This window comes from Stenella coeruleoalba, assembly GCF_951394435.1.
Source record: "Stenella coeruleoalba genome assembly, chromosome: 12".
NCBI classification, from domain to species: domain Eukaryota; kingdom Metazoa; phylum Chordata; class Mammalia; order Artiodactyla; family Delphinidae; genus Stenella; species Stenella coeruleoalba.
Window position 1 is genome coordinate 81,294,466 of NC_137158.1, and position 12,599 is coordinate 81,307,064.

The window sequence follows — 12,599 nt, forward strand, 5'->3', positions numbered from 1 at the left end:
TTGCCATGTGACCCAGCAATCCCACTCCTGGGCATGTACCCAGAGAAAACCGTAGTTCAAAATGACACATGCACCCCAATATTCACTGCAGCACTATTTACAATAGCCAGGTCATGGAAGCAACCTAAATGCCCATCAACAGACGAATGGGTAAAGAAGATGTGGTACATATATACAATGGAATAGTACTCAGCCATAAAAAGGAACGAAATTGGGTCATTTGTAGAGACGTGGATGAATCTAGAGACTGTCATACAGAGTGAAGTAAGTCAGAAAGAGAAAGACATATATCGTATATTAATGCATATATGTGGAACCTGGAAAAATGGTATAGATGAACCAGTTTGCAGGGCAGAAATAAGAGACACAGATGTAGAGAACAAACATATGGACACTAAGGGGGGAAAGTGGTGGGGTCATGGTGGTGGTGTGATGAATTGGGAGATTGGGATAGACACATATAAACTAATATGTATAAAATGGATAACTAATAAGAACCTGCTGTGTAAAAAAATAAAATAAAATTCAAAAAAAAATTTTGAATCATTATGTTGTACACCTGAAACAAATATAATATTGTAAATCAACTGTACCTCAATAAAAATAAATAAATTAAATGTTTTATATTTCACTCTGTCCTAAAATATAGTTAGCTGGGTTTAGAATTCTAAATTAATAGTAGGTTTCCTTAAGCATGTTCATGCTACTTCTAGTGACATTTCATCTGATATTTATTGATGCTCATAAGAAATCTGTTGTAAGTCTACTTTTTGTTTCTTTGCAGGCAAAATATAAAGAGGTTTATAATATTCTCTGTAGAACCACACTGCCTAGTTTCAAATCCAGTTCTGCCAACAACCTATATTAGTTGTGTCTTTTATGATGCTCTGACATCTTGGGGCCTTGAGGACCCAGGAGGTGACTTCCCCTTCCAGGGTTACCTAATTCTTAGCAACTGTGAAGAATTTTGCTTCTAAGCACACCTTTCACATGCAAACCAACCAATCCTTAGTCTCTACTCTGCAATGCCTCCTTTATTTATCATACACCATGCCAATATTCCCCTTACCCTGAATCAACCCAGGGCCAGGTATCAGACAACTAGGGACCTCCTAGTTGGCAGCCCAGAGGCTGCCAAAATTATTCAATCTATCCAACCCTAAACTCGTTCAGCTTATCTATCCTGTCTTATCCATTCCTTCCCATGAAAATCACAACAAAGGCTCTGGCCCATGGTTTCCCTCTAACTCCTTCTACACCGGGGAACCCTAATGTTTCCCCAGGTGGCTGTGCACGGCATGGCACATCCCTCCTCTTGGAAACAACACTAAATTCTTCTTTCAAGGCAGCTGTCTTTGTGTCACCTTACCATCCATGATTAAAAAGAAATCCTGAGTACATTTTAAAACACAACTAGACATATGATTATGGACTAACTAACCTCTCTGTGCCTCACTTTCCTCATCTACAAAATGGCAGTAGCAATAGGACTACTTTAAAGGGTTATTATAAATATTATGAGTTGATACATGTAAAACACACAGAATAGTGTCTATTCCAAGTTAAGTGCTCAATAAATTTTATCATTATCATGATTATTTTATTTCATCCATCAGTTTTAAGATCTTTTATTTCTGATGTTCTTAAATGTCCCTATTTTATGGGTGTTTTACATATACTGCTCAGGATTTGGTGTGCTCCATTCTATTTTTTCCTTCTGGTACTCCTATTAGATGTATGTTAGACTTTCTTACTCTATACTCCAAATATCAGTTTCTTCCATATTTTCTACCTTTTTCTGTCCCTGACATGCATTATGGATTGTTTCCTCAAATCTATCTTCCAATTCATCCTTTATTTAGCTGTATTTAGCTTGTCATTCAATCTATCTACTGATTATTTCAGTTACTTTCTTTTATTTCTAAAACTTCTATTTGGCGTACTTTCACACTTGTCTGCTCTTTTTACACACTATTCTGTTTCTGTCTTAAATTATGACAGATTGTAAAAATGGCCACAAGTTATTCCTTTTCCTGTGTGAATGTTCCTTGCTAGTGCCTTCCCATACTGACTAGGGACTGGCCTTACAACTGACTTTGGCCATAAGACAACAGAAACATGATGCAGGCAAAGACTTGAGAAGCACTTGCACACTGAGGCTTCTGTCTTTGCTGCTCTTGGGAACTGTGTGACCTCCACCATGAAAAGATGCCCAGCTTACTCTGCTGAATGAAAAGAGAAATGCTGCTGAATATCCCCATTTGCCCAAACACCAGTACAAACTGACAGCCAGCACCAGCTGACAGGCATATGAGGTAATCTCTGGCTAACTAGCCCCTAGCTGACCCTACAAAACCCATATTCAACCCTTAGACTTATAAGCAATAATAAAATGGTTGTTTTAGTAAACTGAGCTTTGGAATAGTTTACAGTGCAGCAAAAAGCTAACTGGTACATGTGGTTTCTAAACCTTCCTTTACACTTGAAACATACTTATTTTAAAGTTTCTCTGTTGGACCACTGTTTCTAATAATTAGGGCTGGCTATCTTTCACAGTGGTTTGTCTATACGCTTTGTAATCTTTGATTGAGAGCTCATCTTCAGTGGGAATATCTTCTGTGGGAGTCCTATGTGACATAGGACATATGTCAACTGTGCACACAGCAGTTTTAAACTTTCTTGGTCAAAGTATGACAGGTATTACAAATTTCTGGATATCTCAACCTGGGTTCCCAGCACTATGAGGACAGTGTGAATTCAAACCCCACAACCATAAGTGGTTTTAATCAGAGTTCCAATTTCCACTCTTTAATGCTCTTGGTAAAAGAAAGTTTTCATGCTGCTTCTATAGTCTAATGGAAAAAATCTGCTAGTCCCTATTTCCTTGAATGTGTACACCTTCAAGACAATCACCTTTAAGCTAGGCTGACTTTAACTCTGTTGCACATAAGGTCCAAGTAATTAAGGTCTCTTATCAGTTTCTGATAACCCAATAACTTGCTTCAAGCTTTCCCTCAGTGCTACAACTTTTACTGAGTTTCCTCTTCTCTTCCTTCTCACAATTCCAAGTTCTTTCACTGCATCCTAACTAAAAAGTTTCATGTGTATGGAAGGAGCAGAGGATGCTGCCTGGAAGTAAAAGTAACTTCTTAAATCTGAGCACGTTATTCCCCTGCTTCAAATCTTTCAATAATTCCCCATTGCCCACATCAGTGTTTCTTAATATCTAGAAAATTAGTGGTCCTAAGTTGTCTATCAAGAGTGCTACAGGTTTGCCTCTCAGTTTCAGAGGAAAAAGTGATAAAATAATTTTTTTTTTTTTGGCTGCATTGGGTCTTCGCTGCTATGCATGTGCTTTCTCTGGTTGCAGCAAGCAGGGGTTACTCTTTGTTGCGGTGTGCAGGTTTCTCACTGTGGTGGCTTCTCTTGTTGCTCAGCACGAGCTCTAGGCATGCAGGCTCAGCAGTTGCGGCACACAGGCCCTAGAGCACGCGGGCTTTAGTAGTTGTGGCATGTGGGCTCAGTATTTGTGGCACACAGGCTTTAGTAGTTGTGGCACACAGGCTCAGTAGTTGTGGCTCGCAGGCTCTAGAGCACAGGCTCAGTAGTTGTGGCACCTGGACCTAGTTGCTCCGTGGCGTGTGGGATCTTGCCAGACCAGGGATTGAACCCATGTCCCCTGCACTGGCAAGCAGATTCTCAACCACTGTGCCACCAGGGAAGTCCCTGATAAAAAAATTTGTTCATATACTTTTTTTTCCATTTTTAAGGTGTTTTAGACATAGTAATATTAACCCTTTAAATGTACAGCTCTAAGGTTTTGATAAATGCCATCAAATCAAAATTTAAAACAGTCTTATCAACCCAAACAATTCTTCCCCCTTTTGTAGTCAAATCTCTTCCACACCTAGCTCTTGAAACCGCTGATCTGTTTTCTGTCACTATAGTTTTGCCTTTGCAAAGATGCCATGTAAACGAAATCATACAGTATGTAGCCTATGAGTCTGGTTTCCTTCACTTAGCAAAAGGCAACTGAGAATCATCCGTGTTGTTGTATTAGTAATTTATTTTTTTTATTGCTTAGTACCATTCCATCCTATGGATATACTAGTTTGTTTATACATTCCCCAGCTGAAGGATATTTGGCTTCTTTTCAGTTTCTGGTGATTATGAACAAAGTAGCTATAAACACTTGCATACAGATTTTTTTGTGTTAATATAAGTTTTCACTTCACTTGGGTAAAAACCTAGATGTGAGTCATAAGGTAAATGTATTTTAACTTTATAAGAAACTTTTCCAAAATGGATGTACCATTTTGTATTACCAACAGTAATTATTAGAGATCCAGTTGTACTGCATCTTCATTCACACTTGACAGGGTCAGTCACTTTAATTTTATGCATTCTAATAGGTGTATAATAATATCTCATTATGGTTTTAACTTGCATTTCTGTAAGATATATTTTTTTATGTGGACCATTTTTAAAGTCTCTACTGAATTTATTACAATACTGCTATTTCATGTTTTTGGTTTTTCGGCCACGAGGCATGTGGGATCTTAGCTCCCCAACCAGGGACTGAACTTGTACCTCCTGCAACAGAAGGCAAAGTCCTAACCACGGGACCACCAGGGAAGTCCCACTTTCATTTTTTTTAATGACCAGTGATGTTGAGCATCTTTTCATGGGTTTATCTGCCATCTCTATTTATTCTTTGGTGAAGAGTCTGTAAAAAAATGTTTGCCCCTTTTTTTTGGCTGCACCACATGGAATGCGGGATCTTAGTTCCCCGACTAGGGATCAAACCCTTGCCCTCTGCAGTGGAAGTGCAGACAGAGTCTTAACCACTGGACCGCCAGGGAAGTCCCTGACCATTTTTAATAAGGTTGTTTGTTTCCTATTTATTGAGTTTTGGGAGTATTTTATATATACTCTGGATAAAAGGTCTTTGTTAGACATGTGATTTGTAAATATGTTCTTCCAGCCTACAGCTTGTCTTTTCATTCTCTTAAATGTGTTTTCAAAGAGCAAAAGTTCTCAATTTTGATGAAGTCAAATTAATCAACTTTTAACTTTATGGATCATGATTTTGGTGTGTCATAAAAGAAATCTTTCCTTCATCCAAGGTCACCAAGTTATTCTCCTATACTTTTCTCTAGGAGATTAACAGTTTTAGGTTTTACATTTAGGTTTATGATCCATGCTGAGTGGATTTTTGTATAGAGTGAAAGTTATAGATTAGGGTTCTTTTTTTTGCATATGCATATGCAATTGTTCTAGAATCATTTGTTGAAAGGACTGTTTCCCCATTTAATTGCCTTTGCATCTTTGCCAAAAATCAGTTGACTGACCACATGTATACATGTCTATTACTGTTTCATTGATCTATACGTTGACTCAATCTTTGTTCCAATGCCACATTCATCCTGACTACTGTATATTTACAGTAGACTTGAAATCAGGTAATGTGTATCTTTGAACTTTGTTGTTTTTTTGCTTTGTATTGTTAATTAATTTATTAATTTATTTATTTTTGGTTGTGTTGGTTCCTCATTTCTGTGAGAGGGCTTTCTCTAGCTGCAGCAAGCGAGGGCCACTCTTCATCGCGGTGTGCAGGCCTCTCACTATTGCGGCCTCTCTTGTTGTGGAGCTCAGGCTCCAGACATGCAGGCTCAGTAGTTGTGGCTCATGGGCCTAGTTGCTCCGCGACATGTGAGATCTTCCCAGACCAGGGCTCGAACCCGTGTCCCCTGCATTGGCAGGCAGATTCTCAACCAATGCACCACCAGGGAAGCCCTGTTGTGTTTTTTCAAAATTGTGTTTGCTACTCCAGTTTGCCCTTCCATATAAATTTTAGAATCAGCTTGTCTATTTCTACAAAAAAATTCTTCTGAAATTTCGATTGAGTCTTCCAATCCATTAATATGGATTATCTATTTGTTCAATCATCTATCATGTTTTTCACATATGTTTGGTAATTTCCAGCATACAAATATTGTATATACTTTTAAAGAGTTATACCAAAGTATTTTATGATTTTTAGTACAATTATAAATAATTATTTGGGTTTTAATTTCAATTTCCAGTTGTTCACTACTAGTATATAAAAATGATTGAGTTTTGTGTATTTCCTTGTATCCTGTGACCTTGCTAAGCTCATTTATTAATTTTGGGACCTTTATTTGTAGATTGTTTTGGATTTTTCTACATAGACAGTTATGTTGCCTGTGAATAGAGACAGTTCAATTTCTTCCTTTCCAACCAATATGCCTTCTATTTCTTTACCTGGCTTTACTTCACAGGCTAGGACCTACAATACAATGCTGAATAAAAATAGTGAGAGCAAATATCCTTGTATTGTTCCTGACCTTAGGAGAAAAGTATTCAGTCTTTCACCATTAAGGATGACGTTAGCTGTAGACTCTTTGTAGCTGTCCTTTTTCTCTTTGAGGACATTCCCTTCTATTCCCGAATTGCTGAATTTTGTCAGAAGCATTTTGTGCATTAATTAAGGTGAACATATGATGTTTCTGTAGTCTGTTAATATAATACATTTCCCCAATTAATATTCCCAGAATAAACCTAAGTCACGATACAATATCCTTTTTAAATATTGTTTTGGATTTGCTAATTTTTTTTTTTTTAATTTTTGGCTACATTGGGTCTTTGTTGCTGTGCGCGGACTTCCTCTAGTTGCGGTGAGCAGGGGCTACTCTTCATGTGGTACGCAGTCTTCTCATTGCGGTGGCTTCTCTTGTTGCGGAGCATGGGCTCTAGGCACGCAGGCTTCAGTACTTGTGCCTCGCAGGCTCCAGAGCGCAGGCTCCAGAACACAGGCTCAGTAGTTGGGGCACACAGGCTTAGTTGCTCCACGGCATGTGGAATCTTCTCGGACCAGGGCTCAAACCCATGTCACCTGCATTGGCAGGCGGATTCTTAACCACTGCGCCACTAGGGAAGCCCCTGCTAGTATTTTGTTAATATTTTTTGTGTCTATGTTCACAAGAGATACTAATATCTAGTTTTCTTCTGATGTCTTTGGTTTTCACATCAAGGTATTGCTGGTCTCATAAAATAAGTAGGCAAGTGTTCCATCTTCTTTTATGTTCTGGAACAGTTTATGTAGTATGTTTATACTACATACTGGGTATGTAGTATACCCAGTTTATGTATGTATTCTTTCTTCCTTAAAAAGTTTTAAGTAGGATTCCCACATTATCTTTTTAAGGTCTTAGGGTCTAAAGTGGCATGTTCTCTTTCATTCCTGAGTTTTGACAATTTGTGTCTTTTTTTTCCTCACCATTTTCTTTTTTTTTTTAATTGGGGTATGGTTGTTTTACAATGTTGTGTTAGTTTCTACTGTACAGCGAAGTAGAGTTCCCTGTGCTATACAGCAGGTTCTTATTAGTCATCTATTTTATATATATTAGTGTATATATATCAATCCCAATATCTCCCAATTCATCCCACCACCTCCCCAACCCCTCTGCTTTCACCCCCTTGGTATCCATACATTTGTTCTCTACATCCGTGTCTCTTCTCTCTTTTTTTTCTGCCAGTCTAGCTAGAGATTTCTCAATTTCATTGATATTTTCAAAGACCCAGGTTTTAGTTTCATTGAATTACTCTCCTGTTTTTCCATTATCAATTTCATTACTTTGTGCTCTTAATAGTCTCTGCCTTGTGCTTATTTTGATTTCAAATAGCTCTTTTTTCTCAAGCTTCTTAAAATTGAAGCTTAGATCACTAATCTAAAATTTCCTTTTTCCTAATGTAAATATTTAATGCCAAAAATTTCCCTCTAAGTATTGATTTGACTGCATCCTTCACATTTTGATATGCTGTTTTTTTTCTTTCATTCAATTAAAAATATTTTCTAATTGCACTGTGACTTCCTCTTTGATCCATGGGATATTTAGAAGTATCTTAATGTCCAAATATTTGGGAATTTCCAGGTATCTTTGTTATTGATTTTTAGTTTAATTCCATTGTGGTTGGAGAACAGGCTTTGTATACTTTCAATTCTTTTAAATCTTGGCTTGCTTTATGATACAGAATATGGTCTCTCTTGATGAATATTCCATACTCACTTGAAAAGAATGTATATTCTGTTGTTGCTGGGTAGAGTGACCTACAAATGACTATTAGTTGATGGTGCTTTCCAGGTGTTTTCTTCCTTACTAATTTTATGTCAAGTCATTTTGTTGATTACTAACAGAGGAGTGTTGAAGGCAGGGGCCAGTCAATCATGAAAGTCCTTTTTAGCTAAATTAAGGAGTATGAAGCTTACCCTGAGTTATGGAAGCTGACGGGAGATTAACTTTAAGAAAGAGAATAATAAGATTAAAAAACTTTTTTTAGAAAACTTGACAAGATTGAAAATAGGTTGGAGGAGAGCTAAAGTAGAGACGGGGAGAACCAATAGGGAGGCTTTTAACAATAATCAAGGAGAAACATGTACTTGAATTAAGGCAGTGGCTCTGAGAATAATCAAGAAAGAACAGACTTAAGGAGATAATAAGAGAAAAGAATCTGATAAACAACTGGGTGAGAGATGGAGAGGAATGGGTAAAAGGGAAGAGGCAATTATGATTCTCAGTTTCTGGTTTGGATTAGTTAGTATATAAGGGATAACATTTACCAAAATAGAAAAATACAAGAAGAGAAATGGATTTGAGGGAAATTCCCAATTTCAACATGCTGAGATGAAGGTTCTTGTAAAATATTCATGAAAGATGTCCATTAAGCTATGTGGGCTCAGCAGAGAGGTCTACACTATAGATATAGATTTATGTCATCTATTATAGATTTATGTCATCGGCACATATTATTAATTGAAACCATAGTTTTGGATGAAGTTATTGAAGATCAGCATATAAACCAGTGTTTCTCTAAATGTCACCCTAAAATTTTCTGCAGATTATTAAAACGCAGATTCCTAGACACCATTTTAGATTAAATTTATCTAAGACTCATAGGCTGAAACCAAGGTGTTAGCTGGGCTGTATCACTTATTGAAAGCTCTGAGGGAGACTGCACTTCCAGGCTCATTCAGGCTGTTGGCAGAATTCAGTTCTATGCAGCTGCAGGACTGAGGTCCTTGTTTCCTTGCTAGTTGTTGTCTGAGTGCCACCCTTCACTCTCAGAGCCTTCCCTCTAGTCTTTGCAGGTAGCCCCTTACATCTGAGAACCAGCAGCAGCTTATCCTTCTCACATTGCCACATCTCTTGACTCTTCTGCTTTCCTCTTCCACTTTAAAGAGTCTGTGTGATTACATTAGTCTCTCCTAGAACATCTAAAATAATCTCCCTACCCTAAAATCTGTAACCTTAATTCCATCTGCAAAGTCCCCTTTTCCTTGTAATGTAACATATTCACAGGTTCCAGGGATTTGGGAATGGACATCTTTGGGGCGCCAGTATTCTGCCTACCACAAGCAGTCTGATACAAGTCATTTTGTAGACATATATTTTCATTTCTCTTGGGTAAATATCTAGGAGTGGAATTGCTGGTTCATAGTGCAGATACATGTGTAACTCTATAAAACACTGGGCACACAGCTGAATAAAGACTACATCACCTATCTTTCCTTCTTGTTAGTGTGTCACTGATTAAGAACTGGTTAATGGGTTGTAAGTGGATGTGTCATATGCAACACCTGAGAAGTGTCCTTAAAGAGAAAAGTATGTGCCTTTCCATCAAGCTTCCCTCTTGCTATGAGCAGGTGGCATTTGGAATTAAAGCAGTCATCTCAATCATGAGGTAGCATGCTAAGGATGGCAGAACAGCAAGACAGAGGAATCTGAATCCCTGATGATCACAGAGCTGCTGCCATACCATCCGTGGCCTGCCTACCTATAGAATCATATGCATATTTAAGCCATTATTATATTTTCTATGTAATGAAACCAAATCCAATTCTAACACATCACAGTTTTAAATATCTATATGCTAGTGATCCCAAAGTGGTACCTTCAGCCACAATCTTTCCAGACTCATGTATCCAACAGCTACTGGAACATTTCCACTTGGATGTAAAACAGGCCTTTCAAACTTAACTGTCCAAAACAGAATTCTTTATTTTTTCTCCCTGAACTCTTCCTCCTCTCATTCTCCTCATCAGCACCAAACAAATAGTAAATGGTTTTTTATGATAAATGGTGAATGATCTACCTCAGAGCTCAAGCAAAAAACACATATGTTGGCCTTGATTCCTTGTTTTCCCCTCGCCTCGTATCCAAACCATGCACAATTCTTGTTCTCTGCCATCAAAATATAACCCAAATCCTGCCACTTTTTTCCATCCTCACTGTTACTACTCTAGTGCAAGTCACCATCATCTCTCATTTACAATGGCATCCTCAACAGTGCTTTTGTAGCTTAAAAAATCCTTCCCAGAGAGATGAAAAAGTTCTGGAGATAGGTAGTAGTAATGGTTGCATGATAACATGAATATCACTGAACTGTACACCTAAAAGTGGCTAAAATGGTAAATCTTATGTTACGTGTATTTAACCCAAATAAAACAAACAAAAAAGAAATCTTTCCTAGAGACAACATAGCCTCCTATATTTCCTTTTTTTTTTCTAAATATTTTTCATGTCTGTCTTTCACACTTAGGTCTTCAATCCATTTGGAAATTACTATTGTGAACGGTGTGAAGTAGGAATCTAATTTGTCTTCAATCTATGTGGATATCACATATCTCAGCATCATTTATTGAATACTCTGTGCTTTTGTAATACCAAAGCTTACCAAAGCTAACCTTATACTTAGCTTCCATATGTATGTGGACGTGTTTCTAAGCAGTCTATTCTGTTCCATGAGTCTACTTACCTGTCCCTAAACCAATACCAGTAATTAAGACAGTAGTCTCAATTATCATGGCTTTATATTGTTTTGATATCTGGGAGGAAGAGACTTTATTTTTCTTCAAAATTGAGTTAGCAATTCTGGGTGCTTTGCCTTTTCATATACATGTTAGGTTCAGCATGTCAAGTTCCATGAAAAACTATACAGCAATTTTAATTGGAATTGCAGTGAATCTGTAGAATTGGAGAAAACTGACATCTTTATGATACTGAGTCTTCCTATCCCTGAATATGGTATATCTCTCCATTTACCTGGGTCTTCTTTTATGTGTTTCAGTCGAGCATTATAATTTTCTCCTTAAAGGACTATGCAGCTTTAGTCTGATTTATTTCCAGATACCTTCAGTTTTTAATACAGTTATGAATAGTATCTTTTTTATTATTAAAATTCCTAGTTAGTTATTGCTGGTGTGTAGAAGTTACTGTTTTACTCAGAAATCTGCTTGAACTGAAGGCCATTTCTGATGACCTCCTAACCAAAGAAGCCCTCCCAGTCATTCTTTATAACTTCACATCAGTTACCCCTTCTTGTTAACTGATTTTTAGTGTCCCTCTCCCCCACTATAATTAGTTGTTTGTTCACCATTGTATAGAATAGGGTCTGTGCAATACATAATTGTGCAAAATCTCTGTTGAATAAATAAATAAGGTCTTAAATCTGGATGATTTGGAAAAATACAGGAAGAAAAGCAGATTTTGAAGTGAGGGTGGAGTGAGAACTAGTTCAGTTTGAGAGGCGGTGTTTAGAGTTCTCACAGGTCATTAATGTGCAGGCATCAGGCCAGCACCTGGAGCACAAGCATGGAGGTTTGATGTGATGGAACTGATGAGACCGTCAAGGAGGAGAATGCATTCAAGAAGGAAAAAAAGAAAATATACTTGAGAAGAACTATACCTGGGTCAGATTAAAGAGAGAGGGAGCGAGCATGCACAACAACATGGAAACCAACCAGACGGGAAAGATTTGAAGCACAGGAAGAGGGAAATAAATGGAAGAGCTAGGTTCGTAAATCACATCAACACACAATTAGAGAAGTACAATTTCATCTAAGGAACAGAAAGCAAGAACCTCATTTCTCCATTGGTAAAGCCAATTGGAGAAAGAGACAGCTCTATTAGACCACAGATCCGAATTTGGGGAAGAGAGTAATTTTACTTTACTCTGGGTCTTTCACTTTAATATGAGAATTACCGGGCTCGGAGGACCTATCAGCATTCAATCTATTCAACCTCTCGGGTCACAGCTAGACGCTGCCTTCTGAAAGGTTCGGATTTAAACGAGGAGACTGTTTCCTCCTCATTTTCATCGTCTTGCCGTGACCACCGCGCCCGGGCTAATGGTACCGGCAGGTGCTCTTTAGGCCTTGGATTGTAACTAGAGAAGAGTGGCAACCGGGAAAGAAGAGTAGGGCTGCCGAGGCTGCGAGAGAGGCCCTCACCTCACGCCCAGCGGCGGGTCAGCGGGTCAGTCAGGGGCCGCGCCCCGTCGCCGCCCTCCCCACTCCCCGCCGTGCCCGGCTTCGCCAGGGCCCCAGCCCGCCCCCACGAGCCCAGCCTTCCCTTCCTACCTGCCGGCACGCGGACTCAGCCAGCCCCGAGCTGTTCACCCGGGACCTGGTCGGCAGGGAGACCACCACTCTCCGCCGCTCCCTGCCCGCGCGCGTCCCCAACCAGCGGCTGGCTGCACGTGACCCCGCCCTCACCGCACGCCGCCCCGCCCCCTCAGCC

The 12,599-nt window shown here is 38.8% G+C and overlaps 1 protein-coding gene across 2 annotated transcripts in view; it reads right to left on the reverse strand.

Moving 5' to 3' along the window:
* SERAC1 (serine active site containing 1) overlaps nucleotides 1–12,561 on the reverse strand; it is an 89,090-nt gene extending 76,529 nt beyond the window's left edge. For both annotated transcript variants that reach the window (XM_079939359.1, XM_079939358.1), the window contains exon 1: nucleotides 12,440–12,561. The gene's annotated coding sequence lies outside the window, so the exon portion shown is untranslated. The remainder of the gene's footprint in view (nucleotides 1–12,439) is intronic.
* Between the last annotated feature and the right edge of the window lie 38 nt (nucleotides 12,562–12,599).